The 17,130-nt window shown below is 34.6% G+C and overlaps 1 pseudogene; it reads left to right on the forward strand.

Moving 5' to 3' along the window:
- Positions 1-9,325: 9,325 nt before the first annotated feature.
- On the forward strand, positions 9,326-13,909 carry LOC143567674 (GTP-binding nuclear protein Ran-3-like; annotated as a pseudogene).
- Positions 13,910-17,130: the final 3,221 nt, after the last annotated feature.

Raw genomic sequence — 17,130 nt, forward strand, 5'->3', positions numbered from 1 at the left:
TATGTGTTAGAGAAGGAGTGCATGCGTGAAGATACAGGATTACAAGACAAGAGCTTAAAGATCAAGATATGAAGCTACTGCCAAGGGGGAGTCTGTTGGTGCATGAATGTCAGTAGTTCATAGTCTAGTGTCTGTAATCGAGTCTGTAATGATATTTATGTTTTTGTATAAGCGAAGTTGTCAACAAGTTCGCCTAGTCGAACTTGTTGAATAAGCGAAGTTATGGACAACTTCGCCAGAACATATCAGGCGAAGTTGTCGTGTATATAAATACAAGCTTACGGCTTGGTTTATGTTGGTTAATAAGTTAGTCGTTTTGAGTCGATCGAGTTGACGAGAGTCTGTATTAGTGATTCATATCACGTGTGTTCGGTTATCAATATAACGTGTTCGTTTATCGTATCGTGTTTGTTTGATTTGCTTTCTACACTCGTAACGATCTACGCAGGGATTCCGCACCTGAGTAGACCGCGATATCTCGTGTGATCCGTCCAGGGAACCTACAAGTAGTTTGTTCAGATACTGTAGCTGGTGAAGAAGCTAGTGGTACTATTTTATACACTTCTACTATAAACGCTCAACAAACTCTGATCTAAATTTTAAATCCCAGATATTCCTGAAGTTTATAATCTATCTGAAGAAAATAAAAAATCTGGGGAAACTGTTGGTGATGCAATGGTTACTGATGTCGGGGTTGCATGGGTTGGTGATGGTGATGTAGGGGTTGCTAATGCAATGGTTGGTAATGGTGATGCAGGAGTTGGTAAGGAGGCTCAAAACGGTATAAAATTTATAAAACTTCTTTTATACAACTTTAAAAGCTCAACAAACGCTCAGATTATTATTTATATGACAGATGCAGCTGTCATTAGTAATGAATCGAAGTAAATAATGATGAAAACATTATAGTCACAGAACTAGAAGGGAATAATAAACTTGATTCAGTTGTTACTACCATACTTGCATGGGCTAAGGAAGGTATTAAACGCTCATCAAAAGCTCGTGTTAAAAAATATGGTTAAATTTATCTTCATACAACTTGAATGCTCATTAAACGCTCTTTTTATAAACGTTTATATTTTATATGAAAGATACACAAGTTGGATCGATAAAGGACAAGATGGAAAACATTGTTGCAAAAAGTCCAGTGTGTACTGAAATTCCAAAAGAAGCTGAAGGTATCAAATTTTTGGTAAACATATTTATAAATAAAAACGCTTATTAAACGCTCACGCTTATTTCTTCACAACTATCTCACTTGGAGCAGATATGGTGCATGTTCATACAAATGCTCAGGAGTCTAGTGAACTAAAAGGAGGCGAAACCAGAAATGATGTTAATCTCATAAACACTGATGGGACTCTAGAAGATTTCATGGGTAAGACACATAAAAAAAATTCATTGGTTTATAAAAAATAAAATTAGTAACCTGCTAAAGTCACCTGTCCTTATTGTTTTCCAGGTAGTAAAGTAGAAGAAAAAAACTAAGAATCAAAAGCTGACACTGGTTTGTCACCAAGTGAAAATATCATAACACCGACATCAACTTCAAAGATGATACCCAAAATTACATCTCCGGTATCATTATTACAAGAAAATAAAGATAAAGAGTCGGTGAAAGAAGGAAGAAAGAGAAAGTTAGCTCATGCATTGAAATCACCATATCGTTTAAGAGAGGTTGAGATGGGCACAAATGTCACAGAGGATGAAAGAATAATTTCAGAATATTTATTTTTTTGTCTTAAAGACATTTGGGAAGAGGTTTTCAAGTCTACTTACACAGATTCATTTAAGGTGATTTTTAAGAGTTTTTGTCCTGGTTTGTATTTAACAACAAATGCAATGGATGCATTATGTGAACTAATGAATTATGAAGAGAAGGAAAAATTTACAGAATCACCATTCATGCTCTTCGGTACAAGCACACTGCTGGTATGGTTTAATCTACCTAATATCTTTAAACACTTATTAAACGCTTGAACATCTAATATTTGAATCCTAATACAGACAAGGCATTTGGTCACACTTTAATCTACCTGTTATCTTTAAACGCTTATTAAATGCTTGAACATCTATAATTTGAATTCTTATGCAGACAAGTGACCATTATAATGAGTCATTTGGTCACACATACGAACAAAGACTCGAAGTGTTTACGGACAACATTGAAACATAAATGAAGAGGATTGAGCTCAAAACAATGAAGGAAGTTGCTATATTCCTCGTGCCAATTCTGCAAAAGGATCACTTCTATGTGATTGCTTTCAACCTTCAAACAGGAGTGATAGAGTTGCTTGACAACAGTGCATATCAGGAAGTATCGGCGGATAAAAAGTTTAAAAAGCCAAAGGACAAACAAAAAGCAATCAGAAGGATTTTTGAAGCAAGATACAACAAGAATCCTCAAATCCTGGTAAACGCTCATCAAACTCTCAACAATGTCTATTATAAATTTGTGAAATACTTAAGTGCTTTTTATTTTTTAGAGAACCGTCTTTTACATGTATCTTAAGAAAATCAATCACCCCATTGCTGATCAAATCCAAAAGGCTCCAATCACAAGATTAAGGATGGCATGGAGAACAACCGAAAATGGGGTAGATTGTGGGATTTTTGCTATGAGACACATGGAGAAATATGATGGGAAGAAACCGTGGATGTGCGGATTTTACAAGGAATGCCCTAAACAAGTGAATCAACTAAAAAGGTTGAGGGCAAAGTATTTGAGCATAATCCTTCTGTCAGATATAACAAGAACATAGATTCTCTTATCCAGAAGGCTCAGTAATTTAGTGAAATTAACGACGCTACTTTGACCGGAGATGAGTTGATTGAAGAACTCCAAAAAAGACAACAACTAATTTGAATTCTTTTAAAACTTTGTTACCTATTTTAATCAATGGCCTTATGTTAATATATATATCAACTAACAAAACATTGGAAATTTATTATTAGCAAATCACACCAAAAATATTACATGATAAAAATATTAATAAAAACATTACAAACGCTCATCAAACTCTCAACACATCAGGCCACTAGCCACTACTCTAATAGTGACTTGAGAAAATCCAACTTCAATTTCATTGAGCAATTTAGTCCCTATATCAACCATATACAAAACCGCAAGATCTCGGACAATACTAGCAGGAATTTTGACAAGAACATTTGTAATAACATCCCTGTAATCCATATTATTGTTAATCATCACAAACTCATGTGTTAGCTTATCACGGCAAGCTTTGTCCACGGCGACCTGCTCCACAATCTTCATCTTCAAAGCTTCCTTGAAAGATGATAATGATGATGATGAAGCATCTATTATAACTGATTTTGATATGTGTGGATATAAGTGTAACAAAATATAGCATATATATAGGAAAAGATCACGGACCAAATACTAAAGAAAGGACAAAAAGACAAAAAAGAACTGCAAGTTCACGGACCAAAATAATAATAAAACAAAACAAAAAGCTTGAACAACGCTAAAAAACTGTATACTCACGGGCGTACATAGAACAATGTGAGGACGTAGTTATTATACGCTCATTATACGCTCCCATATGCTTGTAATACGCTAACCACTATATCAGGTTAAAAAACTAATTTTTAATCTTGTCTAATTACATTTAATACTACTCACCTACCAAAAATTGGAAAAAGTTTTTTGTAATGATAGCCTACATCAAATCAATTAAATTAAATTACATTATTTCAACTACCAAAATATTAAAAAGTATATATAATACGCTTAACACACGCTTAGGAAATAATAAATGACATTTGTGTGATGATGATAACCTACATCAAAATTAATATAACACTGAATAACTCTATGAATCAAGCAAGCCATATCTCAACTACCCACAATTAATAGACATATGAAATTATGTCTATATATTTCACATCCCTTCTTGTTATACAGATCACACAATAACAATAAAAATACACACAAAAATGTTTTTATGTGATAAAACTGTGAAAGGCATGGTGAAAGCCAAGTTGGATCTTGAGAAAGAAAAGGATGAGAAGTTTCTCACCGCCCTTCAACACTCACATGCCTATGTGCTTCAAGAGAAATCAAAAACTCTTGATGCATATAAGGAACTCATGGAGCTACCAGACACCTCAAAAAACCTCATTCTTTTTCACAAGAACTGAATTGTGAAAAAACACCAACAATTTCATTCATTTCATCTTGAACATCATTAAAATTAGATCTTGCATATATCCTAACCGCTTCCCTTTCAAGATAACTTCTAGTTTCTAACTGCAAGTACGTGTACCTACTATCATGATCACACCGTCTGTCATTGTATCTCTGTATCTCCATAAAAAAATCCAAATGGTTGAAAAACTCAACTAATGTTAACTGAGAATTTGTAGCTTGTCCAAAAAAATGGTTTTCGCTCTCTGATCTTGATGTTGTACGCATCAATCCGGACAAAGGTTCGTCTCTATAAAAAGCAGGTATCCAATCAAATCTTATTTCATACATATCAGTAATCCATTTATTCTTATCAAGCTCAAACTCAACCATTATAGCCTGCCATTTTTCCTCGAATTCAAAAGGACTAATTGAATCCGTCCACACAATATTACATAGTCTACTCTTAAAGTCTTCGTTGTAACAAAGATCAGCTCCCACCTGTACAAAAAATGTTAAACGCTTATGAAACGCTCGTTACCAGAATATAGACATAAAAAAATATGTTACGCTCGTAAAACGCTCACATATTAAACATAAAAAAAGACTATTACCATGAAACGCTTGTAAAACGCTCGTCATTTGAACTGCTTAAAATAGTTAAATCGAACACAATTAAAGGTTACCTAGTCAGCAACTTTCTTCATTATATGCCACATACATAACATATGCCTTGTATTTGGAAACACAGATGCAATAGCTTGCTTCATAGCAGGGTCTTGGTCAGTAACAACAACCTTCGGTGCACTACCAAACGACTTAAGTAACATTTGCAATAACCATGTATACGATTCAATAGTTTCAGAAGCTAATAATCCAACACCGACAGTCACACTATGACAATGGTTATCAATTGCCGAGAACGGTACAAAAACCGTCTTGTACCTGTACATAAAAAAACATATTCATACACACAAACTAAATATGCTTGAATATTATATTGAAAGTGTATGTATCAATAACTTCTTGTTAGTCTTAAAAGTAGCATCAAAAGATATAATATCCCCAAATGCAAGATAATTACTCTTTGAAATCTCATCAGCCCAAAACACACGAATTAACTCACGATCACCATTGACATCATATTCAAAAGAATAATCAGATGAAAATGTTCTCTTCGCACACAATCTCTGAACAATTATCTCAGCATCATACTCTCCAATATAACAATTCAATCATTGTTTAAAATTTTTAAAATCATCTTTAGTTGCACTTACTTTTTCAAAACCACTGTACTGTATTCTCATAAGGTTAAACGCTTCCTCTTGGACATGTGTTAACTTCCTCGCAGAACGAACAAACAGCATATCAGAATCTGCTACCATTCTATGATTATGGCCTTCAACAAAATCATGTACTTCAAAAATTACACCGTCAACAGATTTTAACTGAACATGTGCTCTACAACCACATCTAATTGTCGGTCTCTTCCTCCTTTTATAATATGGCTTGCTTGATTCATTACAATCACCTTTTGAATCACAAATATTTGCTGGCTTGTGACCTTCTTTGCAACATGTAAAATACTTGGCCTTTAGTACACCATTATGCATGCAAGATCCACCTTTGCGAACCCCAAATCCAGATTTTTTAGCATATTCACTATAAAAATCAAATGCTTGATCAATTGACGAAAACATCATTCCTTTAACAGGTCTGTAAGAAGAAGCAACTTCAAGAATGATATCAACCTCTTGACCTTAAACCAAAACACTTGAATCATCTACACAAACATCAAATCAAACGTGTTAACACCAAAAAAACATAATAAAGTAATCCAAACACGCTCATAACACGCTCATTTCATAAAAATACATAAATTACACGTTGCTCATATTATTGAATCAAACCATTTTAACATTCCTCATATTAACACGCTCATGATACGCTCATAGTTTAAACACCAAAAAATCAACCATGTTAAAACACTACTAGTATGAACACGCTCAAAACACGCTCATATTATTGAACCAACCATTTTAACAATCCTAATATTAACACACTCATACCACACTCATATTCTATAATATTACCATCAGTCATATTAACACGCTCATGATACACTCATAGTTTAAACACCAAAAATCAACCACGTTAAAACACTACTAGTATGAACACGCTCGCTAACTAAACTAATCAATTATAATGTGATTCTCATAGAAACTAACATACAGGTTACTGCCACGATTATAAACAAAGTATACATCTACTGTTTATTAGTTAAAACAAAGCAAAAACTTACATTCACGATCGTCTTCTATTTCAAAACCCTAAATCACAAAATCGATTGAAACACTGGTTCGTGTAGTCAAAGAGAGCTCAATTGATAGTTTTCGGTACAAAAATTGTTTCGTAAATAAGAAATTGATTTTGATTAAGCTAAAAATATGGATCGTAACCGTTTATACGCAAAATACCAAACTTAGATTACGAATCAAAAAGACAATCGTACCCTTCTCGCTTAAAATACACGGGATCTTCTCAACCGCTCGCAACTGAATCGAGGGTGTAGATCAATGCTCCAAGATGTCGCGTACGTTTTTGTACGATAAGCATTTGTGTATTCCATCTTTTCTCTTTATTTGATAACCCAAATAACAAATTATTTTAATCCATGAATATATCTAGAATCAAGGAACTAAGGATTAAGATTTTAGGAGAAAAAAAACATGGTCAGCAATCAATATGGAACTGACATGTGTCACCAAATATTTTCTTTTATTAGTAGAGTAAGATATATATATATATATATAAATAAAGAGTTCAATAAATACAGTTAAAAAAACTTAAATAACTATAAAAATATACATATTTATAACTAATAAATAATATTAGTAATATTGTTGTTTTTTCTTATATAAGCAGATTCAAGAGAAGTACAACATTTTGGCCTCTGTTATTTAAAATTATGTAATATCGTTGTTTTTATTATTTAAGTTTTATCTATGTAATTTCTTTTTAAGTTGATGCAAATTTTTTTATGTATTATTTTAATTTAGTTTAATAATGTATTGATTTAATTGTAGTTTTAGTCCCCATGATGAAACCCAAAACGCAATTTTCAACCCCGTGGTTGCCATTTCGCATATAAGGCTCATGCGATGGTCATTTTTTTTAAAATTGGGTTTCCCGTTAATTACCTGTTAGTCTATTCGGTTATATAGAAGGCAAATCCGTCTTTTTTTCGAATCGTTCCCCCTTATACAATATAATCCCCACTTTATCTACCTGTTAGTCTATTCGGTTAAAATAGAAGGGCAAATCCGTCTTTTTGTCGAATCATTCCCTCTTATACGATATAATCCCCATTTTATCACAACTTGCAACCCTAGCCGTGTCTTCCCACCGCTCCATCTTCATCATCTCCCCGTCGATCGTAACAATGGCTTGGATTTTGATGCAATCCTAAATACTACGTTTTAACAGGTATAAGAATTCACATTTCCTCGTTAATTCTTTTATTCGATTAAATTTAGTTTAGGTCGATGATTTGTATTTGACACTATTATGTTATTGGTTTTATAGCTGCAATTTGGCTGGATGTTATCTTTGACCACAACTTGAGTTGGTGGTTTTGGTGAAAACCTGGTCATACAGGATCTACACTTTCCTGTTTGAACCAAGTGGCTAGGATCAAATTGAGTAGGGTTTATTTAGTTGGTGTTTTTGGTGTTTTGTATAATATTAACTTAACTAGTATGACCTAGACTGGTAATAATGTATTATGTATTATATCAACTAATTAAGGTATTTTGTATTAACTTAAGTAACAATCTAGTAATTATGCCTTTTAACTATAATGATATTATGATCACTAGTTAACTACAATGTTGTCAATTTGATCAATGTGTGCGTATTTATATGATTAATGTGTGTGATTATTTGTGTATCTATGTATGCTTGTTTTTGTGTATATGAATTTGTAAAACTGTGTGCATATGTATACTTATATGTGTTTATATTTTGTATGCATAATTAGATGTATGGGTGACTGTAGTAAGGAGTCAAGTGCTATGTTTGATTTTATTAAGTGTATGTATGTATAATTAGTATGTAGAATTAGATGTATGTATAATCAACAAGCATATGCTAATATTGCTTGACTCGGTAGAATAACAACAACAAACTAATTAGTAATGAAATCAAGTTCTTACAATGTGTGTATGTTTATTTATGCAGGGGTGTAACAGTTTTTTTATGTATGATTTTTTGTGTATATATGTATGTATGGTTATTTGGGTATGTATAACTATGTGTGCATATACTAAGTGTTTTACTAGGTGTTTATATACTAAGTGTGTATATACAAAATGTTTTATACACTGTCTTCTGTAGTATTAACAATAGTTGAAAATAACTTGTAATCCGTGGTCTTGTTTGAAAACTACCTTCTAATTTAACTAATAATGAATATGCAAATTTCGATTTATTAACAAATTTCTAAATGTTTGCTGGCGAAGGTATAACCGACCGTCGAAACCGGTCACAATTCGGTCACAAAAAGGCATTTTCAACCGATTTGTGACCGAACTGGCAGTTACAAATGTCCAGTTTTCTAGTAGTGTACTAATTTGGTGATATATATCTCACGTATTTATACAAGAAATTTTTATCTAAAGTGTTATATGATATAACATTTTAACTAGTCACATATAGCATTTTATATGATATAACTTATATCATATAAAATTGTTATATCATATAAAATGCTATATGTGACTTATATCATATAAAATTGTTATATCATATAAAATGCTATATGTGACTAGTTAAAAGTCATATTTATGTATGTGACTTATCTCTACGTAATTTAAAAAGAAGAGATTGTGAAAGAATTAAAAAAAAAGATATTTAAAATCCCACGTGACCGGTTACGTCGTTGATAAGTTTGCTTGAGATCAGAACACGGAGGAAAAGCCGGAGCAGTTTGTTGCCGGTGAACCTTACCCATTATTATTATTATTATTATTATTATTATTATTATTATTATTATTATTATTATTATTATTATTATTATTAGTATTATTTGGAGTGGGTGTTCTATTACTTGTGCTTGTGTGACTAGTTGTAACCATAGAGCGTGGGAATCATGACTATTACTTGAGATCATGTCCTGAAATGAGGGGTGTAGGAAAGGGTAAAGATAGGGAGTATATATTGCGTTTGGCTTCCTGGAATGTAGGAACACTAAATGGTAAGTTTCTAGAATTGGTAGATGTGCTTAGAAGACGTAGGGTGCAGATAGCTTGCCTCCGGGAGACTAAGTGGAAAGGGCATAGAGGGGCAGAGTGTAATGGCTATAAGTTGTGGTACTCGGGGTCTGATGGATCTAGGAATGGAGTGGGGTTTCTAGTGGCTAAGGAACTACACACTAGTGTGGTGGAGGTGATAAGACATAATGACAGGATCATGGTGTTGAGATTAGTACTAGGGGAGGAAGTAGTGGCAGTAGTCTGCGCCTATGCTCCTCACGTAGGCTTAGGGGATCAGGAAAAAAGAGATTTTTGGGATTGCCTAGACGCGGTGGTAAGGGGCATACCTAGGGGTGAGAGGATTTGTATAGGAGGCGATTTTAATGGACACATTGGTAAGGCTAACGATGGTTTTCAAGCCGTACATGGGGGTTTTGGTTTTGGTGATAGGAATGAGACCGGAACAGATCTCCTAGAGTTTGCGGTGGCTCATGAGCTAGGTATTATAAATTCCTATTTTAGGAAAAAAGATTCTCATTTGATCACTTTTAGCAGTGGCGGACGCGACACACAAATTGACTACCTTTTGATGAGGCAAGGATACCGACGTTGGTGGAAGGACTGCAAAGTCATACCTGGGGAGACGGTTGTGGGTCAACATCGACTGCTGGTGACAGATATAGGCTTCAAAAATAAGCTGACTGGTAGAGAGAAGAAACGTACACCTAGAATTCGATGGAGAAATTTGAAGAACGAAAATCTCCTACTGTTTAAGGATAAAATCATACTACAGACGCAGGATCGACTAAATGGGGACTCAACTCATATATGGGAAGCTATGGCGACAAAGATCATTCAAGTAGCAAAGGAGACTTTCGGGGTCACAACAGGAAAGACTAGTGGGCATAAGGAGTCTTGGTGGTGGAATGAGGTCGTACAAGACAAGATAAGGGATAAACAACGATGCTTTAGGGAACTTATGAGGTGCACGAATGAGGAGGAGCGAGTGGAATTGAGGGAGATCTACAAAACAGCCAAGAGAGAGGCGAAGAAGGCGGTGACAGAAACAAAGAACGAGGCTTATAAACGGATGTATGAATGTTTAGAAACAAAAGAGGGGGAACATGATATGTTTAAGATTGCCAAAGCCAGGGAGCGTAGAAGGCAAGATCTAGGGCCTGTGAAGTTCATAAAGGATACAGATGGGCATGTACTAGTCAAGGAGCATGAAATCAAGCTAAGATGGCAAACCTACTTCCACAATCTTTTTTACAATGGGAGAGCTTACCAAGAAGAACATCACAACACAACCTTCCAACGACAACAACCGAATAACTGCTATTGCCGACGAATCACACGAGAAGAAGTGCAGACTGCACTTAGGAGGATGGGAAGGGCTAAGACGGTTGGCCTAGACAACGTACCCATTGAGGTGTGGAAGTGCCTGGGAGAGGAAGGAGTCATGTGGTTAACTACTCTATTCAATAGTATCCTCAAATATGGTAAGATGCCAGATCAGTGGAGGAGCAGCATTGTAGTTCCTGTCTATAAGAACAAAGGAGACGCCCAATGTTGTGGTAACTACCGAGGAATAAAACTACTAAGCCATACTATGAAGCTATGGGAAAGAGTGATTGAGGTTAGACTTAGACGAGAAACTCAGGTTACGGTGAACCAATTTGGCTTCATGCCGGGTCGTTCCACCACAGAGGCAATTCTCCTTATAAGAAGATTGATGGAAAAATATATGGAGAAGAAACATGACCTGCATATAGTGTTTATTGACTTAGAAAAGGCCTACGACAGTGTGCCACGACAGGTGCTTTGGGAGTGCTTGGAGGGTAGAGGGATACCCAGGAAATACATAGAGATAATTATGGATATGTATACTAGGAGTGCAACAAGTGTCCGTGCGCCAGTGGGGGATACTGATTTCTTCCCAGTAGAGGTAGGCCTTCACCAGGGTCAGCGCTGAGTCCGTTTCTTTTTGCAGTAGTCTTGGATGAGCTGTCAAAGTCGATTCAAGGGACGCTCCCGTGGTGCATGATGTTCGCAGACGATATTGTGTTACTAGCTGAGAGAAAACAAGATCTAAACATGAGGCTTGAGGAGTGGTGAGCAACCTTAGAGACAAAAGGTTTAAGGATTAGTCGCTATAAGACGGAGTACCTCCACTTTGATTTTGGTGGGGTAAATGATAATGAAGACGCACAGATCACCATTGAAGGGCAGGTGGTTTCGTAGGTAAAGAAGTTCAAGTATCTAGGATCATTTGTTCAGAGTGATGGGGAATTAGACAGTGATGTGTCCCATCGAGTTCAAGTAGGATGGTGTAGATGGAAAGCAGCCACAGGTATATTGTGCGACAAAAGTTTCCCAACTAAACTAAAGGGAAAATTTTATAGGGTGGCAGTTAGACCGGCAATGCTATATGGAACAGATTTCTGGGCCATCAAGAAGGCACAAGTGAGGAAGATGGAGGTAGCAGAAATGAGAATGCTACGTTGGATGTGTGGGCACACAAGGTTAGACCGAATTACAAACGTTGTGTTTCGGGAGAGATTAGGGGTGGCGAACATAGCAGACAAGATAAGAGAGTGGAGATTGAGATGGTTTGGACATGTGAAGAGAAGACAGACGACGAATCCTGTTAGATCCGTAGAAAGCATTACTATAGAGAGGAGGGGTAGAGGACGACCTAAGTTGACTTAGGACGAGAGGATTAGACGTGGTTTGATAGACCTAAACCTCTCCGAGGACATGGTGGAGGATAGGAATTTTTGGAGAAGTAGAATTAAAGTTAAGGATTTTTAGGGAGAAAAGAATACCTTAGGGCTTATATTTCCTGTATTTTGGTCACACACCAGAATGGTATTCTCTTTACATATATATAGTATCTGAATTATTATTATTACTATTATTATTTTATTAGTATTATTAATATTTATATATTATTGTTGCACTTTGATTTCCTTTGTATTGCTTCAAAAACATATATACTTTAGAGCTGGGGGTCTCTCTGGAAGCCACCTCTTTATCCCTTTGGATAGAGGTACGGTGTGCCTACATCCCACCCTCCCCAGACCCTACTTATAGCTTCGCTGTTTGTGGGACTTCCCTGGGTATGATTGATTGATTGATTTAGGCCATGGTATCACAATTCACAACCTCAACATACATATATATATACACAAACTCATTCATTCAAAACCTTCATCTCAACCTCCTCTGACTCTTTTTAAGTTTTGAACATGGTAACCATCAACCGATTGCATGTTAATGTTGTCAAACTGTCTTTTGTATTTCTTTTTTAAGTTTTGTCGTTGCTTTGTTTTCAGGCTTTGCCAAATCAGCAAACTGTTGATTACCCAAGTTTCAAACTTGTTCTTGTCGGCGATGGTGGAACTGGTATGGTTTTTCGACTTCGAATGCGTTGCAATATCGTTGCGTAAAACATTATCATGATTCATGATCAGTTTGTTGTTTATAATAATATTTTTTTTATGTTTATTTAGGGAAAACTACGTTTGTGAAGAGACATTTGACCGGAGAATTTGAAAAGAAATACGAACGTAAGAATTTGTTAAAGATATTTATTATTCTTTGAATGTTTATGTAACAAAATTTTGCATAGCAATATTAATATTTTTTTTATCATGAATGTTTAGCAGCAATTGGTGTGGAGGTTCATCCCTTAAATTTCTTCACTAATACGGGAAGATTCGGTTTAACTGTTGGGATACCGCTGGACGAGAGATTTGGTGGTCTTAGAGATGGATATTAGTAAGTAAACCAATTTGTTTTTGTTGTAAAGTATTATGGTAATATTGATGATTTAACAATTTTAATGCATTGCAGCATTCATGGTCAGTGTGATATCATCATGTTTGATGTAACCGCTAGATTGACTTACAAGAACGTTCCAACGTGGCATCGTGACATGAGCAGGTTTGTGTTCATAGATTCTGTTATTGATTAGGTATTTTTGACATTTAACTTTTGTGTAAATGTTGACAGGGTGTGTGAGAATATTCCCTGTTGTGTTATGTGGAAACATGGTTGATGTGAAGAACCGTCAAGTGAAAGCGAAACAAGTTACTTATCACCGAAAGAAAAACTTGCAGTACTACGAGATATCAGCGAAAAGCAACTACAACTTCGAAAAACCATTCCTCTACTTAGCCAGGAAACTTGCAGGGTAATTAATAATTTTTTTGTTAATTTTTATATGGCCAAAATACGGATTTGATGTGTTTTATTTAATTATTTATTTATTTATTGTGGGTGGTTAGGGATGCGAATTTGCACTTTGTGGAGTCTCCTGCACTCGCTCCACCGGAGGTTCAAATCGATATGGTGGCTCAAAAACAGTAACTTTAGCTTTTGATCAACTGTTATTTGGGTCTATTTGTTCATAATGAATAATTGTTTGTTTTGTAGGCATGAGGCTGAGCTTGAACAAGCTTTAATTCAACCACTTCCGGATGATGATGATGATACTATTGAATAGAGAGAAGATGGTTTACTAGCATATTTATTTTGGGAACAAAAGTATTCTTGTTTTGTCATATGAAATCTTTTATTATATGCGAGCACTTGAAAGAAGATACATTTTAGTAATTTTTATATAAGGTTGCATAAGCGTCTTTATTTGAATTATTGGCTTGTCTAGTGAACTCCAGCCATCTATTTGGATATTTTTCTTCTAAAACGTCTTGTTTCAACCCAAGTTCATTTTTAGTGGAACTAATTTCAATCAGAACAAAAATTGCTACCTGTTTTGAGCCGAACTCATTCTGCTAATAACCTGTGCTGACATGAATCTGGTATGGGAACCCGTATTGACCCATGGCGCAACTCGTTCGGTTTGCCAGGCTAGCTTGTAGTTTATCTGTAAGTTATTACTTGTTTTAAAGTTTTCTTATGTCAAGAAGATCATAATCATTTTACAGTTACTATTCATTAAATAAAGTGAAAGTTCTTGTTTCTTTAAGTATTAATAATGAGTTTAAGACATATCAAATTGAATATAAAGTGTTTGGGTATATAAAATAGTGAACTTACGAAAGTTCAGGCATTCATTATATATATATAATATTAGATTTTCTATAACTTTTTGTGCTCTCGAAAAACATGTGTCCCGACCTGACTCCCACATTACCCACCCTCAAGAGTCAATCCTCCTCTGTCTCAGAACATATGCATATGAGTACTTTTAGGTGTCATTTAATTCATATATTATCATTTTTATTATCATGAAAACAAATAGAATTACACCAATATTGTTTTTAGTCCAGTTTGGTATTGATATAAAAAATAGACATCCACATCTTCTGATTATATGTTTATATATACAGACAATTAAGTTGATGGAGAAAAGCATTTGAGTATAGGGATTAGCGAAATTGGTACTTACCGGTATCGGTACGGTAAGGGACCGGTATTTTCCAAATTTTTACCTTCGATACCGGTCCCGTTCCGGTACCGGTACCGAACCGAATATTTCGGTACCGGTACCAAGAATTCGCAATTTTCGGGACTGGGATTTTCGGTCGGTACCGGTACGGTCCCGATCTCATCCCTATTCGATTATATGTCACTTGGTAACGCTATAAAACGACTTACAGGGGAAGGAGCACTCATTCATGGGTACCATCCATGCACCGGCCAATCCTATATTGCTATTTCATATCTACACTCAAGTACCCACAAACCACAAAATAACTGGCAACACATACCCACAAGTACCCTAAAACTTCATGTGTAATAAATTGATTATTAATGGGTGTTTTAAATTATTCAAATGTCTCCAAGAGTAGTATATTCACGGTAAACATTTGTCATAAATTGTAATTTGACAATCTATCCATATAGGTAGGGCCAGGGGTGAGTTTGCCATGTGATAAGAAACCCATAAAGCCTACCAATAATGAAGTGCAAAATTTTGTAAACAAACAATGTTTTAAGGGAAAATTCGCATAACGTCCATTTTTAGGATAGAGATTTCAATTTTATCTTCCATTTTCAAATAATCTCCCAAATGTCCATACTTAGATGGCCGGACCGAATAGAAAAGCAAATATGATGAGTAAATTTTTGGGTCGTTTACAGCCATGCATGTGGTACTAATTTAGACGAGACGAGTATTTTAGGAGTTGAAAATTTGTCAGAACGAATATTCTATAAAACAAAATGTAAGGGGTGAGTTTTTTAAAGAACAATTTTATCAAGACGAGTTTTTTTATTGCCTAACTTTTTTTTGTCCTCGTTTGAGTATTATATTATTATAATTGATTTTTACTTATAATTACTTTTTGTTTTATAATTTTCAATATATAAAGTTTTATAAAATTCTGAATATACCATTGAGACGTGAGTTTTGTTATCTACGAGCCGACGTAAATATTGGCTCGGTTTTGAATTAAATTTATGTCTGCACATAAAAAAAAAATGTCTCAATTGTATATTCGGAATTATATAATACTTTATATTTTAAAAATTATAGAAGAACAACTAATAATAAGTAAAATTAATTATAATAATATAATATTTATAAAAAGTATGTTACACAAAAAAAACTCGTCCCGACTAATTTTTTTCCTAAAATAGTCGCCCCTTACATTTTGTTTTACAAAATACTCGTGCCGACAACATTCTTGAACCAAAATACTCGTCCCGCCCAGTATTCTTGACTCACCCGTTGACTTAATAACTGGGCTTGACAACTACTTTATTATGAACATTTGAGGAATATGTTGCAAAGTGGGAATAAAATTGAAATTCCTTCATAAAAAATAAAAATGGACATTGCGAGAATTTACAATGATTTAAATTAGTTGTAGAATGTTAAATTTTTAAGGGAGATTTGGAAGCATCTTGGACAAATGAGGCATTCACCTATATATTCATTTGGTAGGGTAAAGTTATAATACAAATGGAGAAAAAAATGAGAAGTGTGAGAATAATTTATAATCACACAAAAAACCTCTTAAAAATAAATTCGAACCAAATAACAAAAAATCATAACTCAAAATATAAATAAAAAACGAAAAAAATTAAAAAACTAAAATGTTTTCGCCATCATTCCCGTTAAATAATATAAAAAAAATGACGAAAAAATAAAAAAAAATGATGATAAGACACAATGTTGAAATCAGAGACACAATGACGAAAATGAACAAAAGACACAATAGATCGCAAAATATAACACAATGCCGAACAAAATATAGCACAATGTTGAGTAATATAACACAATATAAATAAAAAAGGACACAATGTCAAGAGAAAAAGACACAGTTAACTCGAAAACAAACCCACAACACAATGATAAACAAAAAGACACAACTTTTTTCACTCACCATTGTAACGAATTCCAATCGAATTTTCGTAGACTCAAAACTTCAACGCCCAGGACCGATAGCGCTACGGAATTTACACACACTCGAGTTTACAAAACGACGCCACCTGCCACTTGGTCAACCTCGGTTTATATATTTTTTTTCTGCTTCTTTAGCTTCGGTAGCATAACAAAAGTAAACGAAACCGACCGAACTCGATTCGAGTTAATGCCTCAATGACCGGAACCGACAGCGCTTGGATTTTATAACTGCTCGGTTATCCAGACATAGTATACGTCAAATAATTTATTTGTTTACATGTTAATCTTTTTATATGTTACTTTGACGATATTTTTCTTGGGTTTTAACGCTCAGGTTAACAGTGTCTATATTG

Source organism: Bidens hawaiensis, unplaced genomic scaffold (assembly GCF_021521415.1).
Source record: "Bidens hawaiensis isolate Kalapana, Puna unplaced genomic scaffold, B.hawaiensis_p1.1 tig00023533_1, whole genome shotgun sequence".
Lineage (NCBI taxonomy): Eukaryota > Viridiplantae > Streptophyta > Magnoliopsida > Asterales > Asteraceae > Bidens > Bidens hawaiensis.